The sequence below is a fragment of the Lissotriton vulgaris genome, chromosome 1_1, assembly GCF_964263255.1.
Source record: "Lissotriton vulgaris chromosome 1_1, aLisVul1.2, whole genome shotgun sequence".
Taxonomy (NCBI): domain Eukaryota; kingdom Metazoa; phylum Chordata; class Amphibia; order Caudata; family Salamandridae; genus Lissotriton; species Lissotriton vulgaris.
In genome coordinates, this window is record NC_141685.1 from 203,020,985 (window position 1) to 203,044,509 (window position 23,525).

Below are 23,525 nucleotides of genomic sequence, written 5' to 3' on the forward strand. Positions count from 1 at the left end.
GGCGGCTGGACCTCACGTTGCTCTCGCTGTTGCTTTGGGCCCCGGTCACGGTGCTCGGGGGGATGTCGTTGCCTTGGAGGAGACTCCTCCGTCAGTACTGCAGCGATAAGCAGCACACACAGTCGCTTTCTTCAGGATGTAGCGCCCACTGGTCCTGGGGCGCTGGTCAGGGGGCAAGTTCACAGCAAGCCCTTGGAGATCTTTTCAGCAGAGTTTGGCACAAAGTTTCTCAAAGCAAAAGTCTTCTTGTAGTCTTTCCTTTTTCCTCTCCTTCGGCAGCAAGGCACCAGACACAGGCAAGAACCAGCACTCTTCCTTGTCCTTCCCGGTCCTTCTCGTCTGGCAGAGTTCCTTCTGTAGCACAAACAGGATCTAATTTACAAGGAGCAGGGCTCCTACTTTTATACTGCATTTCTTTTGTTCTCGCAGGCCAGGGGGGCCTTTGCATAGCCACTTTCAGTCCTTGAGTACTCGGGTGGGTGCAATCCGGCTTCTGCTTTCAGTGTGAGGGGCAGGCACATCAGACGCCCCACAGGAGGTGGAGCCAGCATTGTGTGGACAGGGGCAGCCAGAAGTACCTTGTTGATGAAGCTTCGCCCTTCCTGGGCCAGGTGTCGGCTGAGTCATCAGTCGCTCCCCAGGAGGGTGGAGCCAGCATTGTGGTGGCAGAGCACAGCAAGATTCAGAGTCAAGAGCCACTCCTACCTCCCACTAAGGTGTAATCTGCGCATTCACCACCTGTCATCCCCCAGCCCTGTCACTCACACATCCCAGACAGTCAGATACACATACCAGCAGAGGCGGGCTGAAATGGTTAGGCAAGCAAATGCTAACTTTCTAAAAGTAGCATTTGCAAACCCAGGATATTAAAATAAACTTCACTAAAAGAAATATTTTATCATCCTGAGTTCAGGCATACCAAACATGACTCTCTACCATGCTCCCTGGGCCTGTTGGGATTATAGGGTGTAACAAATCCAGCAGCCCGTTCTGGCCTAACGGAAGCAGGTAGCCTTCAATAGTGAAATTCGAATTTAGTTGTAATTCACTACTAGGACATGCCACACACATCAGGGCTTGTCCTACCTTACACCTACAATGCACCCTGCCCGTAGGCCTACCATAGGGGTGACTAATATGTAGTCAAGGGAAGGTTCAGGGGCTGGCAAGTGGGTGCACTTGCCCAGCCGGCATGACAGTACGAGACTGCACGCGGGTTCTGCGGTGGCAGTCCCCAGACACATCTTACGGCTGCTTCTGTGGGTGGTGCAACCAGCGCTGCCGGCCCACTAGCAGTATTGGCATTCACAAGCCCTGGCACTCCTAGTGCACTTTACTAGGGACTAACAGTAAATCCAATGAACCAATCATGGATACCAATCACATATACAATTTTCAGTAGGGAGAGCATATGCACTTTAGCACTGGTCAGCAGTGGTAAAGTGCCCAGAGTCATTAAACCAAACAAAATAGGTCAGAGAGAGTATTGGAGGAAGGCAAAAAGTTTAGGGATGACCCTGCCAAGAGGCCCAGGTCCAACAGTGTGTGTTTATTATCTAATGTGTTTGGTATAATACAAAGGCTATTTTTATATATAACCTTGTGTGGAGTTTCCTTTGTGGTGGGTCTTGGGTGTTGTTGCTGGGTGCGCGCGCAAACGCTTCACACATTGCCTCCAGGATAAACCTGACTGTTCGTGCCAAGCTACCAAGGGGGTGAGCAGGGGTTTTCTTGGCGGGTGACTTCCGTGCCCTGACTTAGAATTGTGGTTTCTGCCTGGCTTTGGCGCAAGCCTCAGCCAACCGGAAATCGCCATTTCTAACACTGATGCAGAAATATAAATTAAAACAGGCAAAGTTGCCATTGGGCTGTGCAGCAAAACATATTCACTATTTTAAGACTCTTTGAAATAACAAAATCAGATGTCAACTTTACGGAAGACCGATTGACCCTGCCTCTGGTGTATGTTCTTTTAGTATAATGTTGTGAAATTGCTCAAATTAGACTTTGCGCAAAATGTTCTGCAGGGCGAGGACCTTTCCAGGAAGAGTCACAAGTACTGCCCTCTCGGATTCTAGGAAAGCTGAGCTAAGCCTTTTATTTTTTGTATTGCTTTTGTTAGAAAGAACAGTTACACCTCAATGTGTGAAAGCTCATTACACCCTGGAATCTTAGCTATCAGCTTGCCTTGGATCGAGAGCTTTTGTATGTTTGTAGACTTCAATCTAGTTTCAATTTTAAAAAGAACATCTCTATTCTCTAAGCTCATAAAAATAATTTATTAACTCTCACCACAAATCCTCAATGAGGATTTGTTAATCACCTATCCGCCGAAGACCGGATATACAAGGTTATTCTTTCATGATTTTTTTTTGTAGAAATATCATGGCTCTTAGATCAGCCGCACAGCTAACATTTTGTACATATATGCCCTAATTATCACGAGAAAGGAAAATTACAGGTTTCAACGTGCCTACTGCTATTGGACTGGTTGAAAGTTAGCTTTGTGTCCCGGCAGCAAGTCAGCATTACTACTGGAGTTGTTTAGGTTTCTACAGAGCCTATGAAAATATGATTAAGTGTGGCAGTTCAAGCCTTAAGAGGGCGTTGTGTCACGTTGTCAAAAGAAATTTTCAACAATAAACTGCAGTGGCCTTCCATGAACTTACATTGTAGATATTAATCTGTCAGTATTTAGTTTTAGCTGGTATTGTTTGTACACTGGCCGCCTGATTCACGACACACTGCATCACTGTGTACACTTTGCCTAGCGCGAGGCTCAAGGAGCGCGCCTCTAGGGCCTGGCATTCCGGCCCCCGCCACGCCCACAGATCAGGTGGTGGCCGGCTAGCCCTATGGGCGACCGGTTGCCTTTTACTTCCGGGGCACTGGGTGATGCACGTCCTGTGCAGAAGAGGGCGGAGACTGGGACCTATTTAGGTTCTGGGAGCTGTGGTCCCGGTCTCTTTCTCCTCGCCTCCACCAGACAGGCTGTGCGCTCCTGGGACTGCGCCCCCGTTATTTTTAACTCCCACCCACCCGTCCCTTAGATCAGTAGTTTGGGAGGTGCTAGTTGCGGTAAAGAGACATTAGAACATTGACATGGACTTACAGAATGAACGGGAGTCCGCCTTGCGTACTCCCTAGGCCAGCACTGAGGGGAGAGACGGTATGCTCTACGCAGGGAGAATGTGGCCAACAGCTGGGGAGGATAGGGCGACAGGTTACGAGCCTCCTGGGATCCTGGGCAGCCTGGTGGTCGAGGGGCGGGCTGAGGTTCCGTGACAATTGTAAGTGGTGTTTTCGACTCGCACGAATATGGTCGAGTCTGGTATCTATGAACCGCAAATGACGAGTTTAGTAAGTGTGCGCAGTTTCGCTGTGCTAACTTAAACCGTTCGTTTGTTATGTGGGTTTTTCATCAGTACCCACGGGTTCCATCTTAGATACGGCATCCATTTTGTCTCTTGCCCTCAAGTAGCCAGCGAACGGACGCTGTCTGCTCCGCGACCCTGGGACTCCCAAGATATTTGCGGAAGACACATGTTCCTTGTAAGTGTCTTTATGACAAGGGGGTTGCTGCTGTAAGGCAGATGGCGCCGCTCGAGGCTCATCTTGCCGCACGGACTTATTGTCTCAGCCGTGCATCTCATTAGGCACGTCCCTTTGATGCCTGTATCTCGTGTTTCCCGATACCTCCCCTTTTACACCCTTTCCGATCTCCCCACTGTCTCCGTCTTCCTCTGCACTTGTCTTCGTTCCTATTTCGATCTACTTTACTGCTGATTGGAATTTGCTAATGGTGGGAAGATGGGTTTTTACAGTTGGGAACCGCCAAATGTTTCCGCACTTATGTTCCGGACCTTGTGTGTTTCAAAGTGACCAAAGCGACCCCTCTGGGAGCTAAATGTGGGAACCGAGTTGTAAACTTTTGTGTTCAATGTTATCCTATGGGTAAAAACTGTATAAAAGGAGCGATCCACAGAACCAATTTGAAGCAGTCTCCCCGAACTACACTTGATGTACTTCCTGTGACTTCTGTGTTCCCTGCAGCAAATAAACCTTGAATCTTTGACGCCGAAGGAAGTGTCCCGTGTCTCTGTGACTTGTACGCCGGAGCAGGTTACCCACGAAGGTTTCAGGTGTTGTGCCCTGGCACCGCTGGGTCCAAAAGAACCCAGTCCTTCAGTTGGCGCCCAACGTGGGGCTGCATCAGTGGTACCGGTCCAAGCCCGACGATCGTGAGGAACTTCGTGTGAAATCTCCGAGGGAAGGTGCACCCCGCTTCATCGATCCTGTTGTCGAAATAAGTGGCCCAAAGACCTTTCCCGCGAAGATTCCCGCCTCCTGACGGCTGCGACGGACTGCTGCCCTGACTGTAGACCTGTTTTGGCGCCTGGCGTAGACCTTGGTATAGCGAGACAATTGACGGGCCTTCCTGAGGACGCCATCGATCTTTGAGTTAAGTATTTGTGGGTCGCTCCCAGAGTTCTTGGTTGTTGACACTTTAGCGAGTGTCTTTGTTGTAAACGCTGTGTGAGTGTTTTTGTCGGTGACACTTTGCTAGCGTACTTTGTTGTTGTATTGTTTGACGACTGCAGCCGCCAAAAACCGAGGGTTTTGTTCTTTGCTGGGACTTGGTAAATCCCGTAACCCTTGAAGTTTGTGAAACTCGGCTAGTGTGCAAGATGCCTGGTCGCAGTACTTTGTTTAGTTGTTTTAGACCTTGTGGTGCGGATTCCCTGCTGGAGGACTCATGTCCGATACCTCCGGTTGGAACTCCTACTTATGACTTATATAGCAAACATGGGCTAGGCCCGATTGCTTTTAATGATTATTGGGTTAAATATACAAAGAAAGACGGCGATCTTCGTTGGCCACCTCACGGTAGCTTCGAAGCGTCGATCTTAGATAATTTGGAAATAAAATTGTTCGAACGTAAATCAAGGCCGGCCATGTTTGATGCCTTTCGGTTGTGGCGCAAAGAAGCCCGACAGAAAGAAATCAGACAGAATAAATGTAGTCAGCGAGATAATGTTGCTACCATAGTGAAGAAAGCTGAGCAGTTCCAGCGTGATAAGGAGGATAAGGATAAGGAAGTGTTTGAGAGGTTACAGCGTATGACCATAGATAAATGTTATCCTGCTTTACCTACGGAGTCGGATAAGAAGGAAGAGGCAGTTGAGGATCCTTTAATGTCCTATCTTATGAAGTCGCCGCCTCCGTACGTACAGGGTACCGCAGCTCCTGTGGTCCCTGCCGTACCTGTTCTTCCACCTATTGTTCCTCCGCCTGTTCCTCAACCTGCACCCGCTCTTCCGACTGTTCCTGCTCCTTTGTCTGTTTCTATTCCTACTGCTCCTCCGCTTCCAAATACTCCTGCTCCCGCTGCTGCTCCTGTGTTGTTAACCCCTGTTGTTGCTACTGTCTCTACTCCTTCTCTTGTTAGTCCTGTGTCTTACTCTTCTCCCTCTACTCGTAATCGTAATTCTCCCCTTGCGACAAATTTCTTTCAGTCGCTCGGACCTGTTTTTGGGTCTGTTGGTTCTGATGGTCCTCAGAGACGTAGTCAGCTTCCTGGTAACAGAGAACGTGTTGCACTATATAATATGGCGATGGGTTGGATGGTAAACCCTCTTAGAAATCCACCCCGTGTTGTCCTCGAAACGTTTAATCAATTCAACATACCAACTCAGAGATACGTGTTTGACGAAATGTGCAAGTTCCTTCATGATCAGATAGCGGCCAACGCGCCTGACGAGGTGCTGACCGCCCTGTCTGAACTTCGGCTTCAGTTCGCAACTGGACTGATAGTAGATACTAATGTCCGACGGGCTATTGAGCGGTTGCTATCTTTTCGTCCCGCTCCTATTCCTCATGCATTGTTTGTTGAGGATATTGAAAAACAAGACGAGTCTGGCCAATATCCTATGCGTGAAGTTCCACCAGTGTGGATGCCCGGCGATGCTAATGCTGCCCCTCCGGTTCTGCCGCATTTCCAGAGAGTATGGATACATCTCCCATGGAAACGTTCGGAAGTGTTGCAGGTGAAACAATCTTTGCCTGACCCTCGCAAAAATCCTGCAGGGTATTACAAGGAATTATCGCAGCTCGTAGACGCTACGATAATGAATCTCGCCGATATCGACATGTTGTTCGGTAATGTCGTACTGCAACCGGTATGGGCTAAGATTCGTCACCAAGATCACGCAACTGAATTAGGTGGGGATTGGGCAGCCATTGTAGCGTCAGATGGGTTGCAAGTCGGTGGTGCCAAGCCTGAACAATTGATCACTGCTCTTCCTCAGCGGATAATAACGTTAATGAAGACTCTTATGCCAGCTATGAGGGTGAATTGGGACAAGTTGTCAGCTTGTAAGCAAAAGAAAGATGAGAGTGTTTCCGACTTCTTTACGAGGTTCGAGGAAGCATTCATTGATCATAGTGGACAAGATATGGGTACTGAGGGTGGACAGAGGTTGTTTGTGGATAAATTCGTGTCGAACTTGTTGCCCGATTTGAGCAATAAATTAAGGAATTCAGAGAGTGCATGGGCCGTTTCTACCTCAGCTCAGATATTGGCTACGGCACAATATTACGAGAATAGAGAGAAAGAGGAAAATGACCGTGCTGATAAAAAGACGAAAGAACTAAAAACTAAAGTGTTGTTACAACAAGCGTATCCGCCGCGTTCTAATCAGAATGCGCCTCAGCAGAATAGATCACAGTCGCAATCGAATCGATCGCAGCCGCGTAATGATTCCTCTTTCCAAAGATCTTCGTTAGGGTACAATCAATGTGCTTATTGTAGACAAGAAGGACATATTAAATTCAATTGTCCTGCTTTAAACGAACGTAATAGTGGTAATTCATCCAAAGGAGGACGTGGTGGTTCACAGCACGCATCACGTGGTAGAGGTCGTGGTGCTCAGAATGATCGCTCTGACAATTCATCAAATTCTAATAACTGTTTCGATCAACGTGGATCATCGCAAGGACGATCTGCGCAGTACAATGTAGACGATTATTACGTCGATCAGGGAACTGACGACAGTAATTACTAGGACAGCCAAAGACAAGGAGAGGGAGTGGTATCAGTTCCGGTTGATCAGAGAGGGCCTTACGTCGCAGTTGCTACATCGGGCGTCGTTGAGCCTTTTCTGTTGGACACTGGTGCAGCGAAAAGTTCTATCATGCATTCGAAACTCCCTGGCGCACCTTTGTCTGGCTTAACAAATGTTTCCGTTGGATTCTCTGGCGCCCCCGTTAGCAATCCAGTTTCGCGCCCTTTGCCCCTTAAAATTGGGCCTCGTGAGCTCCAAGCTCCGTTGATTTTGACTACTGGTTGTGGCGAAAATCTTTTGGGTCTGGATTTGCTTAAACGTTTGTATGCAACTTTGTATTGTTCTCCTGCGGGGGTAAAGCTTACGTTAGGAGAGAGGGTAGTCTCTCCCATGTATTTGTCCCTCGATAAGCTTCCACCGGAATTGAGTTCTCTTCCTGCGTCTTTGTGGGCGATGGGTCCAAATGATGTGGGCCTACTTGATATCTCCCCTTATGTTGTTCAGTTGAAATCTAATGTGCGATTGCCACGTATTCCCCAATACCGTATCTCCCTTGATGGTGAACGAGCTTTGTTAGCGATCATCTATGATTTGATCGAGAAAGATGTTATTGAGGAGACTCGGGGAAACGTGTGCAACAGCCCTGTACTGCCCATTCTTAAACGTACTGATCCTACCAAACCGCCTGTTTATCGTTTTGTTATCGATTTACGGGAGGTAAATAAAATTGTGGTTCCTCAATTCCCTGTTGTGCCTGACATCACGGCGCTACTGACTCTGATTCCAGCTACTGCTTCGTGGTTTTCGGTGATTGATTTGAAAAATGCATTTTTCAGCATCCCGATTGCCGAAGAGAGCAGGGACCTTTTCGGTTTCTCTCTTGGTGGGCGTAGCTTCCGGTTTAAACGCGCTCCTCAGGGCTACTGTGAAAGTCCATCGATTTACAGTCAAGCTTTGAAGGGTCAACTGGATGCGTTTAGGTTGCCGGTTGGTGCGGCTTTAATCCAATACGTCGATGACTTATTGGTGGCTGCTGATACTCAGGACATTTGCAAAATTGCTACAGTGTCGTTGCTGCAACATCTCTGTGAATTGAATCACAAGGTGTCACCTTCTAAACTCCAATATTGTTGTCAAGAAGTAACCTATCTAGGTCACTTATTGTCAAAGGAGGGAAGGAGACTGACCCCTGAGAGAATTGCAGCGATTGCACAAATGGCTGTGCCACAAACCCAAAGAGATGTGCGTGCCTTTCTAGGAATCACGTCGTACTGCAGGCAATGGATTCCAAATTTTTCATTGCTAGCGAAACCATTAGTGGCTCTTACGTGCAAGGATGTTTCAACTCCTTTACCATGGACGGAAGAATGTCAGAAAAGTTTTTCTGAATTACGTGATTCATTGTGTTCGGCTCCTGTGTTAGGTACTCCTGATTACAGCAAGCCGTTCACGTTATATGTTCACGAGAGGGAAGGTTGTGCTTTGAGTGTCTTAACGCAACCTTTTGGTGGTAAGCAACGTCCATGTGCATATTTTTCCTCGACCTTAGACCCAGTAGCTAGAGCATTGCCGAGTTGTTTGAGAGCAACTGCGGCAGCTGCGGTCTCCATCCGACAATCAGCAGGATTGGTCATGGATAATATGCTTACGGTGATGGTTCCGCATGCAGTCGATACTCTTTTGAATCGAACGAAAACTCAGCACTTGACGAGTGCGAGGTTGTCTGGGTACGAACTGACGCTCTTGGCAAGCCATATTCAGATAAAACGTTGTAATGTCCTAAATCCGGCAACTTTGTTACCAATTAGTGCAGAGTCAGATGAAGTAGCGGAACATGACTGTTACTTGCGGACAGAAGAGGAAACAAAAGGTCGAGTGGACCTTAAAAACACCCCATTGGAAGACCCGGATGGCACTCTGTATGTGGATGGGTCATGTTTTAAGTTGCCGAATGGCGATGTGACTACTGCTTATGCTGTTGTAACATTGAATACTGTTGTTGAGACTGCAAGATTGAATCAGAATTCTGCCCAAGCTGCAGAGCTGATTGCTCTCACTAGAGCATGTGTGTTAGCAAAAGGGAAACGTGTGAATGTGTACACCGATAGCCAGTACGCTTTCGGTGTAGCGCATAGTTTTGGACGATTGTGGCGAGAGCGTGGTTTCTTGACGTCGCATGGCACGAAAATACAGCATGGCCAGCTTGTGAACGATCTTTTGGATGCATTGACTTTGCCTGCACAAGTTGCGATTGTTAAGTGTAGTGCGCATCGTAAAGTGACGGATGATGTTGGTCGTGGTAACGCGTTTGCAGATGAGATTGCTAAGGAGACTGCCCGGAACCTTAGCACTCGAATGTATGTGACGAGTTCGGTTAGGTGGCCTACAGAATCAAGTATGTGTGAAGATACCATAGAGAGCGTGAAAGCAATTCAGAATGAGGCCACTGAGACTGAAAAGACGAAGTGGAAAGAAAGTACGGGAAAGTTGGATGCGAATGGTTGTTGGATTGATCTGTCAGATCAGAAAAGATGGATGTTACCGGATGCGTATGTGCTGGCCGTTGTGACAATGGCACATGGGTTGGCACATATTAGCGCGAAAGGCATTTGCAAGTTGCTGGCTGATGTGTGGAAGAATGAGGGCATTACAAAGTGTGCTGAACGTCTGGTGAAGAATTGTATGGTGTGTATAATGTACAATCCTGGCAAAGGAACCCCAACTCCCCCTGGCAGTTTTGCTCCTCCTTCGTATCCCTTTGAGGTGATTCAATTGGACTTCATCCATATGGAGCGATGCAATAACCTGAAATACGTTTTGGTTTTGGTTTGCGCATTCTCCCGATGGATCGAGGCCTATCCCCTCAAAGACAATACTGCTTTGTCTACTGCGAAAATCCTACTGAAGGAATACTTTCCTCGGTATGGAATGCCTAGAGCCGTGTGGTCAGATAACGGAAGTGAGTTTGTTGGAAGTGTGATGAAGAGTGTGTGTAAGGGCCTTGGAATTAATCAAAAATTCCATAGCGCCAATCATCCCCAGTCAGCTGGATTGGTTGAGGGGTACAATGGCACCCTTAAACTAAAACTAGCAAAGATTCAGGCTACGACTGGACTTTCGTGGCCTGATGCTTTGCCTCTAGCACTACTGTCAACTAGGGCGACTGTACACTCCCGAATAGGGCTTAGTCCCTATGAAATAGTGTTCGGCCGTCCTGCGAATGTGTGGGGGGTTCCTAGGCCAGGAATATTCTCTGATCTTGAGTATCCGATGTTGATTGACTACTTACATGACTTGACTGCTAAACTGAGGTTAATTCACCAACAGGTTTACGACGCCTTGCCGACGCAGACGGAGGGTCCAGGCCACCAGCTCCAGCCCGGGGACTGGGTGGTTACTCGCAACTTTTCACGCAAGAACAATCTGGACCCCCGATTTACCGGACCTTACCAGGTACTCCTGGCCACGAGGACTGCCGTTCGTCTTGAGGGGCGGAAAAATTGGGTACATGCTACCCATTGTAAGCGAGTCCCTATTCCTTTGCCGGCAGACCCGTGGGTAAGGAAAGGCATTGCGTCAACAGAAACAGAAACATTGCCGGTGTTTGTACCTTTTAGCGACGCACAGCTTGTTGGAGAACCCTCAGCGCAGCAGAAAGCCACTGTTGAACACTTGTCAGCAAAAGACTCAAGACCAGATCAACCAACTGATCAGCAGGACGCTGTCTCTTCAACGGATCCTTTGTTCGACGAGCAGACACGTCCCGGGAAACATCGATATTCTTTGCGATCTCACACTAAGGACAAATAAAATTTTTCCTGCTTTGCTGAAATTGATAACTGCATTATCCCCGATTTCCCATGATCAATTTTGAACATTCTTATCATTGAAATTTTTTGTACATATATCAAGCTTCTTCCTTGTATCTTTTTACTTCCACAGCTGAGAGACATTGTGCTTATATATATACATATTGTGTATTAAGGGCCGTAGGGCCGCGCGCGTACTTCCTTCTGGACAGTAGGTCTTGACGCTAGGTTAAAGGCCGTCGGTTCCTAGGAACTCCTAGGGATTGACTATTGCTGCACAGAACGAAGTGCGTCAAGAAACGTTGCGGACGGTCGTAGGGAATGGCATTTTCGAAGCTGAATGATTTGGAAGGAGCTCAGGTGTACAGATTCAAGCTGCAGCAACTCAGTCGTACCAAATGTTTTATATTTCAATTGTTTGTGTTGTTTCTGACTGCTTCTGCATTTTTGACGGGTGGGGTGTATTACACTATGTCTTACTTCTTACCTGCTACCCCTACTCCTACTCCTTACCCTAATCTTACCACTACTGCTTCTCCCCATTCCTTTCACATGTTACCGGAACACGAGCAGGCTAGACGTGTAGAATTCCGCAACAATTCCTTTATTCAGCTCCTCCATCAGCATCAGTTAGTGGTTAACACTACTAATTGTTGGGTGTGTGGGTTGATGCCACATACTGCGGGTAAGGGAATTCCATATCTGGTGTTACCGTATAGTTCCCAAGGGTCAGCTCGAGCATTTCAAACAATGTTTCGAAGCACACTGGGTTTCCACCCCATTCAAGAACAACGTTCCCCCAACTCTGGTCCTACCTCGTATCAGAGGCTGCTATCGATGGCAATAGAGGATATGGAAGATGAGATCCATGATCCTTTTCTTATCCCTAAAGAAGAGGTACAAGCCTATAGGGTCCTAAGTAGAGGGGAATATAGTATGTTCACTAGTGAAAAGCAGCTTAAAAGCTCGCCTCCAATATGGGTCGTACCCCACACTGGTAATCTTTGTCTTGTGGGTCGTGGTTCGCAAGCCTTACCTGGAGCAAGTGCTTGCACTGAAAGTTACATTCTGCCAATGTTCTCGTCCCCTGTGTTTCTGGCTGCCAAGGGTACATACTTTATCTGTTATGATCGTGCATACACATGGTTGCCCGCAGACTTCATGGGCTCATGTTTTATTGCAAATCTGTTGCCTCCGACGTTCACTGTAGATGCCGATTATCATAAGACTAGAGTTGTACGAGGCGTAATTAGCGAAGAGGACACTGCCGGTCAAGAGGCAGGAGACTTTTTCAAGGGTTTCCTCCCGTTTTGGGGACCTATGGTTAATAGTAGGAACCTGAGACAGCTGACTCGAGTGGTAGAATCGACAGCTAATATTACTGCCAGTGCCCTTGGTAATATCACCACAGAACTTCAGGCGGAGAGACTTATGACGTTACAAAACCGTATGGTTTTAGATGTCGTCTTAGCAGATCGCGGTGGGGTATGTAAGGTGATCCATTCGAGCTGCTGCATTTTCATTCCAGATAATGCTCCTACTGTCTATCAAGCCATCTCGAAGTTGCATAAGATCTCCGAATCCATACACGTGGATGTAGGGGATTGGACGCTACTTGGATGGTTTTGGGGCCTGATGTCGACTTGGGGTTGGAAGATTCTGATGATCATCGGGGTTGTGGTAGTGTTCCTGTTCACGTGTTGCCTTTGCGTGCAGTGTGGTCCTGCCTTATGTGGCCTCTGTGCTACAACGTGTATGAGACAACCATCTGTTACCAAGGGGACTCGGTTGGACAGAGCTATGCTACAACAACATCTTGATGGTCTGATGAATATCGAATATGATTCCGACTAGTGCTTGCCTACATGAGGGCAAAAGGAGCGTCTGAGGTTCCGTGACAATTGTAAGTGGTGTTTTCGACTCGCACGAATATGGTCGAGTCTGGTATCTATGAACCGCAAATGACGAGTTTAGTAAGTGTGCGCAGTTTCGCTGTGCTAACTTAAACCGTTCGTTTGTTATGTGGGTTTTTCATCAGTACCCACGGGTTCCATCTTAGATACGGCATCCATTTTGTCTCTTGCCCTCAAGTAGCCAGCGAACGGACGCTGTCTGCTCCGCGACCCTGGGACTCCCAAGATATTTGCGGAAGACACATGTTCCTTGTAAGTGTCTTTATGACAAGGGGGTTGCTGCTGTAAGGCAGATGGCGCCGCTCGAGGCTCATCTTGCCGCACGGACTTATTGTCTCAGCCGTGCATCTCATTAGGCACGTCCCTTTGATGCCTGTATCTCGTGTTTCCCGATACCTCCCCTTTTACACCCTTTCCGATCTCCCCACTGTCTCCGTCTTCCTCTGCACTTGTCTTCGTTCCTATTTCGATCTACTTTACTGCTGATTGGAATTTGCTAATGGTGGGAAGATGGGTTTTTACAGTTGGGAACCGCCAAATGTTTCCGCACTTATGTTCCGGACCTTGTGTGTTTCAAAGTGACCAAAGCGACCCCTCTGGGAGCTAAATGTGGGAACCGAGTTGTAAACTTTTGTGTTCAATGTTATCCTATGGGTAAAAACTGTATAAAAGGAGCGATCCACAGAACCAATTTGAAGCAGTCTCCCCGAACTACACTTGATGTACTTCCTGTGACTTCTGTGTTCCCTGCAGCAAATAAACCTTGAATCTTTGACGCCGAAGGAAGTGTCCCGTGTCTCTGTGACTTGTACGCCGGAGCAGGTTACCCACGAAGGTTTCAGGTGTTGTGCCCTGGCACCGCTGGGTCCAAAAGAACCCAGTCCTTCAGGGCCCCGGGGATGGCGGACAAGGAACAGAGGGCTGGGGCCCATCAATCAAGGGCGCAGGTGGGTTGCGCCTTGCGTGGGAAGATCAACTTTGGAGATGCGAGCCAGATGGCCCCTTAGTGCTGGGGGACAAGGAACTTGTAGAATGCAAACTTGGGAATATCAATAATAAAATTGTGTTACTGATTTATCTAATAATGAATATGAAATATTTATTCACATTCATGAATGTCGATATTAAACATGACCGTTTTGCACCCACTCAATCTCTGTGAATGATTTAACTGTGGGTTATACTGTTGTGCTGGCGGGTGGGGAGCATGCTGGGGGATCCGGGGCCTATTGATGCAACTCTAACTGACCCCTTTTACCTAGTTTGCACAATAAATTCTATAACTTCTAGTGTATACCAGAGGCGCAACTAGAGTCATATTTCGGGGTGGGGGAGGCTAAGAATAAATTTCGGGGGGGCTGAATCTTTAGGCAATTGGCAGAGTCGAGCTGCAGGGGCTCTTAGAAGGGGTGAAACAACAACAAAGCCCCATTAACATGCACAAGGTCTTTTAAAGACCTGTGAAGTGCTCGGTGCGGCTGTGAGCCGGCCGGGAAGTGTCTCATCCTGGGCTGCCACACACACGACGGGGGTGCTGAAGCCCTTTGAGGCCAATAGGTGTTGCGCGCCTGGTGTATACCTGTAACCGGTGTACGTTTCCAACTCCATTGTACAACGCTCTGAAGCCTGTCTCTAGGTGTAGTTTGTGCTATATAAGGAAATACATAAATAAATGATAAATGTCATTCCAGCGCTCCCTTCTCTGTGGCATCTCGGTATTTTGTGATCTTTTGCCTCTACCGACCTCCCTCCATTCAATCAACGCACCGCTCCCAGGTTGCTGGGCAGCCAAAAAGAAGAGAGGAGCAAGCAGCAACCTTGACACCGATGACAATACCACAATTAGGAAAAGTATACGTTGGTTATCTGTTGTTTGAATGCAGTTGCCTGTTTTTAGTCAGGTATAATTAACAAGACAAGGAAGAGCGATGATTGGCTGAAACATGTAAAAACACCTTTAACCGTCCTATTATCAGATGGTGATTTCCTTCCTGGTCAGCGTGCACTCATTCCTACCAGTGGATGGCTAAGGCGAAGAGTAGGGGTGGGGGCTGTTAAGTGGCAAACTGTGGGTTGTTGCCATCTGAGTGCATTGCCCATTGATGCTATGTTCAGACATCACTTGGCACTTCATTCATCTTTGCAAACATAAACCCTAGTGAATCACAAAACGTGTGAAGCATTAATAATTGGCTTCCAGCCCAACAGTTTGCATATGGCCTCAGCTCTTCCTAAACCTGTGCTCTGTTTGTTAACAGAAAGCATGCGCAGTTTGCTGCTTCAAAAACAGTGGACAGCCGCCCGCGCTGCTCAGATAAGTCTGTTTCTGTTGGAGGGCAGAGTCTGCATACAGTCAGGCCTGCAGCCACTCGGGCAGTAGTAGTTGTTTATTCAAATTAGGCCCTAATCAGAGCCAGAGATCCCTTGGAAGCTGTCGGATCTCCATCCTTCCTCCCACGGTGGTCCTGGCTGCTAGCACCAGGACACAGACCCCAACCTTCCAAGCATCATCACCATCCCACAGCACCCGCTCTCATCATTTCACAGCGTGTCCACTCAGTTCAGGCAAACATGCCATGCCGACAGACGACACTTTTTAATATTAACCAAATGTGGTATATTATGTAACTAGCTTAAAAAAAATTAAGTAAACAGAATTTAGTAGGATCATGTGTAAGATCTTACGGGGTGGCCCTTGGCGTTGACTCATTTGTACGGTGAATTATGCGGTACATGGGATGCCGAGGAGAGAATCTGGGACTCAACATCTATTTTTGCAAGTTCCCTGGAATCGCTCTTCAAAAGGTGTGTAAAGGTGCCCTTGGTGTCTGTCTCTGTGTCTCACTCTGTGTGTCTGTCTGTGTGTCTGTCTGTGTGTATCTGCCTATGTGTCTCTGCCTGTGTGTCTCTGCCTGTGTGTCTCTGCCTGTGTGTCTCTGTGTGTCTCTGTCTATCTCTGTGTCTGTGTGTCTCTGACTGTGTGTCTCTGTGTGTGTCTCTGTGTCTCTATGTCTCTGTCTGTGTGTTTTTGTCTGCGTGTCTGTGTCTCTGTCTGTGTGTCTCTATGTCTCTGTCTGTTTGTATCTGTGTCTGTCTATGTGTCTCTGTCTGTGTGTCTGTGTGTCTCTGTCTGTGTGTGTGTCTTTGTGAGCATCCTATTAGGCGCATGGGTACTCAAACTTTCTCTTGAGGGGGGCAAATTTACAGGGTGGTTTGTGGCCAAGCGTGGCACCGGTGGGGGAGGAGTCAAGGGGGCGGGCTACAGCAAAAAAAAACCTGTGACCAAGAAGTTGAACACAGGGCCCTGCAGTGGAGCATTAGTCCACTGAGCCACCAGACCTGGCATACACGCGTCTGTCTGTCTGAGTGTCTCTGTCTGTCTGTGTGTCTCTGTCTGTCTCTGTCTGTCTGTGTGTCTCTGTCTGTGTGTCTCTGTGTCTGTCTCTGTGTGTCTCTGTCTGGGTGTCCATCTGTATTTGTGTCTGTGTGTCTATAACTGTGTGTCTCTGTCGGTGTCTCTGTCTGTGTGTCTCTGTATGTGTGACTCTGTATGTGTGTCTCTGTATGTGTGCCTCTGTATGTGTGTCTCTGTCTGTGTCTCTGTCTGTGTGTCTCTGTATGTGTGTCTCTGTATGTGTGTCTCTGTCTGAGTCTCTGTCTGTGTGACTCTGTATGTGTGACTCTGTATGTGTGACTCTGTATGTGTGCCTCTGTATGTGTGTCTCTGTCCGTGTCTCTGTCCGTGTCTCTGTCCGTGTCTCTGTCTGTGTGTCTCTGTCTGTGTCTCTGTCTGTGTCTCTGTCCGTGTCTCTGTCCGTGTCTCTGTCTGTGTGTCTCTGTCTGTGTCTCTGTCTGTGTGTCTCTGTATGTGTGTCTCTGTATGTGTGTCTCTGTCTGTGTCTCTGTCTGTGTCTCTGTCTGTGTGTCTCTGTATGTGTGTCTCTGTATGTGTGTCTCTGTCTGTGTGTCTCTGTATGTGTGTCTCTGTCTGTGTCTCTGTCTGTGTGTCTCTGTATGTGTGTCTCTGTCTGTGTCTCTGTTTGTGTGTCTCTGTATGTGTGTCTCTGTCTGTGTCTCTGTCTGTGTGTCTCTGTATGTGTGTCTCTGTCTGTGTGTCTCTGTATGTGTGTCTCTGTCTGTGTGCCTCTGTATGTGTCTCTGTCTGTGTGTCTCTGTATGTGTGTCTCTGTATGTGCGTCTCTGTCTGTGTGTCTCTGTATGTGTGTCTCTGTATGTGTGTCTCTGTCTGTGTGTCTCTGTCTGTGTGTCTCTGTATGTGTGCCTCTGTATGTGTCTCTGTATGTGTGCCTCTGTATGTGTCTCTGTCTGTGTGTCTCTGTATGTGTGTCTCTGTATGTGTGTCTCTGTCTGTGTCTCTGTCTGTGTGTCTCTGTCTGTGTCTCTGTCTGTGTGTCTCTGTCTGTGTCTCTGTCTGTGTGTCTCTGTATGTGTGTCTCTGTATGTGTGTCTCTGTCTGTGTCTATGTCTGTGTGTCTCTGTCTGTGTCTCTGTATGTGTGTCTCTGTCTGTGTGTCTCTGTATGTGTGTCTCTGTCTGTGTCTCTGTCTGTGTGTCTCTGTATTTGTGACTCTGTATGTGTGACTCTGTATGTGTGTCTCTGTATGTGTGTCTCTGTCTGTGTCTATGTCTGTGTGTCTCTGTCTGTGTCTCTGTCTGTGTGTCTCTGTCTGTGTCTCTGTCTGTGTGTCTCTGTATGTGTGTCTCTGTCTGTGTCTCTGTCTGTGTCTCTGTCTGTGTGTCTCTGTATGTGTGTCTCTGTCTGTGTCTCTGTCTGTGTGTCTCTGTATTTGTGACTCTGTATGTGGGACTCTGTATGTGTGTCTCTGTATGTGTGCCTCTGTATGTGTCACTGTATGTGTCTCTGTGTCTGTCTGTAGGAGCTGGGGTCACCAGTTCCCCGGGGGGTAGCTTGGCCCGAGCAGGTAGGCACCCGAAGCTTAGGTGTTAAGTGACTACACAGCACACACATCCACCAAGACAATAAATTCACGCAAAGACTGAGACCACACCAGTGAGTGGGATTAAAACACTAGCTTTTATCTAGAATAAAATGCAGGGTATTCAATTACTCAATACATTAACTCCTCAAAGCATTTCATCAGGGGAGCAATTCAATATTCACTGTAGCATGTCACCATAAACATTTCATGAAGCCTGCCCCTGCAAGGAATTCATTAAAAAGACACTCAATCGTCATATCCCGGAACCAGCACCTGCAAGGAATTGATGGGAGAGACATTCAAGTAATATGTCATTTAGCAGGAATAACGTCTCCTCATGTAAAGCTTTTAGGCAGCACTTCTTCAACTTTGCATTAGGCAAAAGCTAACATTCCATTAGGCAAAAAGTACGCATTTCATCTGGTAAAGATGAACATTTCAGTAAAGATCAAGCAACGTCTCATTATAAGAGAACAGGCATCTCATTAGGTAGGAATGACCTTTCAATGAATGTAGAACCCTTAATTAGCAGAAGTAAAACCTTTCAGTAGTCAGGTCAATTATGTCTAGAGCTAAATGCGCCTTTAACTTTACCCCAGGCAGGGGTTATCTTATCTAGCCCCGGCTCCAGGGGCATACCGGAGTCTTAGCCCAGTTCAGGCAGTGCTGCAGACACAATTGGGGCCAACGGGGCCCAGTAACAGTTTTCCCCAGGGAGGGGCGAACTCAGGGCCTGCAGGGGCCTTCCGCCCTCCTCCCTGGGGTTTTGCTCACTCTGCGGCAGTCAAGTGGGGCCAATGGGGCCCAGTAACTGCTTTCCCCAGGGGAGGGTCGGCCTCGGGCCCCCTCCTGTCTCACTGGAGGCCCCGGGCTCACTCCTGCCGTCGCCCTACTCCCCACCCCTGGGGTTTACCTTGTGGTCTTCGGCCCGCTCGGGGCCCTTGCGTAGGCTTCCAGTGAAGGGGAAGGCTCGTGCTCTTGTCTGAGCCCTCCGGTACAGTGTTCGGCAGAGTCCCGGGCCTCCAGATGCTTCCGAGGCCCCGGGACCACTGAGGCGAGGGAGCAAAGTGAAAGCGCCGGCCGCCAATCTTAGCGCGGCCAACGAGAAGGGTGCGGCCGGGATGGCCAATCACGGACTAGCAAGGGCGGGGGCGTGGCCTGTGACGCGGCCAGGCGCCCCCGTCACGTGGTGCGAGTGCGGGCGCCTCACTGGGCCTAGTGAGGCCTGCCTCCGCGATGCGGCGGCCCTCTCCTGGCTCCGAGGGCCGCCGGGGCAGCACCAGAGGCAGCAGCAGTTGGCACATACCAGCCCGGGCCGCGGCGGTGATGACGGCCTCAGAGGGACTTAGCAGCGGCGTGAAGCAGCGCCAGTCATCTCCCAGGCCAGGGAGTGGATCGGCCACGCTATCTGGGCCCTCAGAGGACCTGAGCTGCAGCAGTGAGTGGAGTGGCACAGCGCTCGAGTGACAGTAGCGCTTCCGCAGTCAACAGGGTGCAGGAGTCCAGCGCTTCCCCAGGGGCACAGAGGGGAGCGCTGACGCGGCAACTCAGCTCGGTGAGGCAGTTTAGGCAGAAAGGCAATTCAGGGGTTACCGCTAGTAAATGAGAGCACTTAGCAGGCAGTTCAGAGGCTAGCGCTGGGGCAATGAGAGCGCTTAGCCAGCAGTTTAGGCAAGGCAGAACCGCAAAGGGGGTCAGGCAGGACAGCGCAGGGGCCCAGGTGAAGACAGAGTTGCACAGCCCAGTACCTGGTTGATCCCCAGTAGTCCTTGGGGGCCCAGAAAGAGGGTCTTCTCTGTACTTGTTGGTTCCTGTGCCTTTGTGAAGTAGATTCTTGGTTTCTTGAGGAGGGGGAGGGGTTTGAGTTGAAGGCTTTCCTCAGCAGGTCACTTCAGGTGTTCTCTGCGTTCCCCTCCCGCCGGGCCAGATCAGTGGGCTAGTTCAGTGTTCCTCACACAGCTTGGTGGGCAGCGCCTAAACCCTGTCACCCCCAATGGTATAGGTTCCTGACTAGGCCCTACCGCCTAAGTCTCCTGCATAGGGTCCCTCAGGTCAGTGATGCCCCAACTGACTGGAAAGTTTCCCTCCCTTTTCTTTTATATGCCCAGGTCAGGTGACCACCCTCTAAGGCGGCAAAACCAGGCTCCACCCCTATTCTAGAAGGTTCCAGGAGCTTCCCTACTCTAACTGTGGGCAGACAAGGCAGGCTAGAATGGCTAAAATGTTTAGGGGTTCCAGCCAGCTCCTGGCAACTAGAGTGCGACTAAAAAGACCATGCTGCAGTAGCAGGGGCCAGTGGCAGCCATGTTTGAAGTAGAGAGCACCTGCACCTTAGCATTGATTAGCAATGGGAAGGAGCCCGGAGACCTAAGGCCAACAAAAAAAAGGTGGAAAAAAATGAGGCAAGGGTGAAAAAAAATAGGGAAAGACTACCCTAGGGCTGACAGGTCTAACATGCGTCCCCCCCAGCTGAAAGTGGGGAGAGCTACCCAACCTCTAGGGAGTTCTCGTCACTAAGGCGGATAAACCGGGACAGACCGTCAGCATTGGCGTGGTCAACTCTGGGCCGATGTTCCACCCGAAAGTCCATCCCCTGTAGGGAAATGGACCACCTTAGCAACTTGGAATTTTCGCCTCTCATGAGCCAGCGAAGGGGTCGGTAAATGTAAATGTATTTGAACTTGTATAGCGCACAGCTACCCGCAGTGGGTTTCCCGGCGCTTGCTTAGGAAACCTGTCCTGGTATTCCCCTGTGAGATAACCCCGGCAGGGTATCCACAAGGTGAAAGCCAGGCATCCCACTGCGAGAGGCCGTTGTGGAGATTAAGCAAGCTACTGCCCAGAGTTGCAGAGTGTGAACCTGTGAGTCGAGAAGGCACCGGAGCGAGAATTATCGAGTCCGTGGAATTTTTGAGCCCAAGACCCGCCGAGGCAGGGAATTGAACCCTGGTCCAGGGCCGATCTCAGCTTCCGGGTCTGTCGCCTCTAACCCCTGAGCCACACTTCTTCACGGTGGTCGGTTTGAATCAGGAAGTGAGAGCCAAACAGGTATGGCCTCAACTTCTTCAAGGCCCAGACCACAGCGAAGGCTTCTCGCTCGATGGTACTCCATCGCCGTTCCCGAGAGAGGAGTCTTCTGGAGATAAAGGCCACAGGTTGGTCTTGCCATCGTTGTTGAGTTGCGAAAGCACAGCCCCTATGCCGTGCTCAGAGGCGTCCGTCTGCACGATGAACTCTTTCGAGAAGTCAGGTGTTGCAAGCACTGGAGCGGTGCACATCGCGTGCTTCAGTGTCTCGAATGCCTCTTGGCAAGCAGCCATCCAGATCACTTTTTGTGGCTGCTTCTTAGACGTCAACTCAGTCAAGGGGGCTACGATGGTACCATATCTCTTGACGAACCGGCGGTAATAGCCAGTAAGGCTGAGGAAAGCTCGGACCTCAGTCTGAGTTTTGGGGGGCTCCCAGGCCAAGATGGTCTCAATTTTGGCCTGGAGGGGTGCACCTTACCTCCACCCACCAGGTGTCCCAGGTAGACGACAGATCCCTGTTCAATCTGGCACTTGCTAGCCTTGATGGTCAGGCCAGCACGTTGCAATGCCTGCAGCACCTCCTGGAGATGCTGTAGATGGTCCTCCCAGGTGCTACTGAAGACAGCTATGTCATCCTGGTACGCCGCTGAGAAGGACTCCAGGCCAGACAGCACCTGGTTCACCAACCGCTGGAAAGTGGCCGGAGCATTCTTGAGTGCGAAGGGCATCACTCTAAATTGGAAGGGGCCCTCAGGGTGGAGAACGCTGTTTTCTCCTTGACTCCATCGGCCATGGCAATCTGCCAGAACCCTGATGTTAGATCAATTGTGCTGAGGTACCGGGCTGCTCCCAGCTGGTCAACCAGCTCATCTGCCCGTGGGATCAGGTGAGCGTCTGTCTTGGTGACAGAGTTCAATCCCCGATAGTCCACCAGAACCGAAGTTCTGGTGTGGTGCCCGGTGGGGCCGGTTCTGCACCAACACAACCGGACTAGCCCAAGGGCTGCTGAAAGGTTTGATCACCCCCAGCTCCAGCATTTTGGCCCCCTCACCCTGAATGCTGTTCTTAACTTTATCGGACACCCTGTAAGACTTGGTTTTTACAGGCGGACTGTCCCCTGTGTCCACATCATGGGTACACAGATGTGTAATTCAAGGCGTGAGGGAGAACAACGAGGCGTACTGCTCCAACACCTGGCGGCAGTCCCTCTGTTGCTCTGGGGTCAAGGATGGGGAGAGGACAACTCCCTCCACTGAACCATCCTTCTCCTAGGCCGCCAGAAGGTCAGGAAGAGACTCACTCTCTTCCTCATTACTCCCATCCGTCACCATGAGGAGAGCAAGCTCAGATCGCTCATGGTGAGGCTTCAGACGGTTGACGTCGAGCACCCGATGGGGCTGACGGGGGGTTTTCAAGTCAACGACATAGGTGGTCTGGCCTCGACGCTCCACAATCTCGTACGGACCAGTCCACCGGTCCTGAAGGGCTTTAAACGCCCCAGGCTCCATGACCCACACCTTCTGTCCACCGTCCAACTCCACTGTCCGAGCGTTGCAGTCATACGACTCCTTCATGACCGCTTGGCTAGCCTCCAAGTTGTCTGAGGTTTCCTTCCACAGCTTAGCCATCAGGCTGCGGAACGCCAGCATGTAGCTGACGACATCACAGGGAAGCTTCTTCGAAGTCTTCTCCCACCCCTTGACAAGGCTGAGGGGCCCCCTAACGGGATGGCCATAGAGCAGCTCAAAGGGGCTGAACCCAACTCCCTTTTGTGGTACCTCGCGGTATGAAAACAGCAGGCAGGGGAGGAGGATGTCCCACTTCCGCCTCAAGTCCTCTGGCAGGCTCTTGATCATCCCCTTCAAGGTCTTGTTAAAGCGCTCTACGAGCCCGTTAGTCTGGGGGTGGTAAGGAGTGGAGAACTGGTAGGTCACTCCGCACTCCTTCCACATGGCCTGCATGTAGGCAGACATGAAGTTCGTGCCCTTGTCTGACACCACGACCTTGGGGAATCCCACTCTGGTAAATATCCCTATCATGGCCCGCGCCACCACAGGTGCAGTGACGGTCCTCAGAGGAATAGCCTCCGGGTACCGAGTGGCGTGGTCCACTAACACCAAGATGAACCGGTTGATCGCAGAGGTCGGAGGGTCCAACGGCCCAACAATGTCAATTCCGACCCGCTCAAAAGGGGTCCGGACCACCGGGAGCAGTTCCAAAGGGACCTTCACTTTAGTCCCAGTCTTGCCACTTGCCTGGCAAGTCTTGCAGGTCTTGCAATAGGTGTCAGAGGCAACTCTCATCCTTGGCCAATAAAAATGTGGGACCAACCGTGCAAAGGTATTGTCCTGGCCCAGGTGTCCAGCCAAAGGTATTTCATGCGCCAGTTCCAATAGGAAGGCCCGGTAGCATTGGGGGACCACTAAGGCCCTCGAGGATCCATGCACCGGAACCTTAGGCTCACTGTAGAGGAGGCCATCCTCCCAATACATGTGATACCTGCCAGTCTCTTGGTTGACCGCTTGGGCTTCGGCCTGCCGCCGCATGCCTTCAAGCGTGGGGCACTCTTTCTGTGCCCGACAGAATTCCTCCCGGGTAGGCCCTCCTTCCACATGCCACTCGGCAAGGGTCGGCAAGTCCCCCACGGGACCAACCTTCACCTCTGCCGACTCCGGGGGTACCTCTGCTGGCTTCCCATCCATCACATGGGTTGTGTTCTCCACTCCATTCTCCTCTGGACCGGCATTGG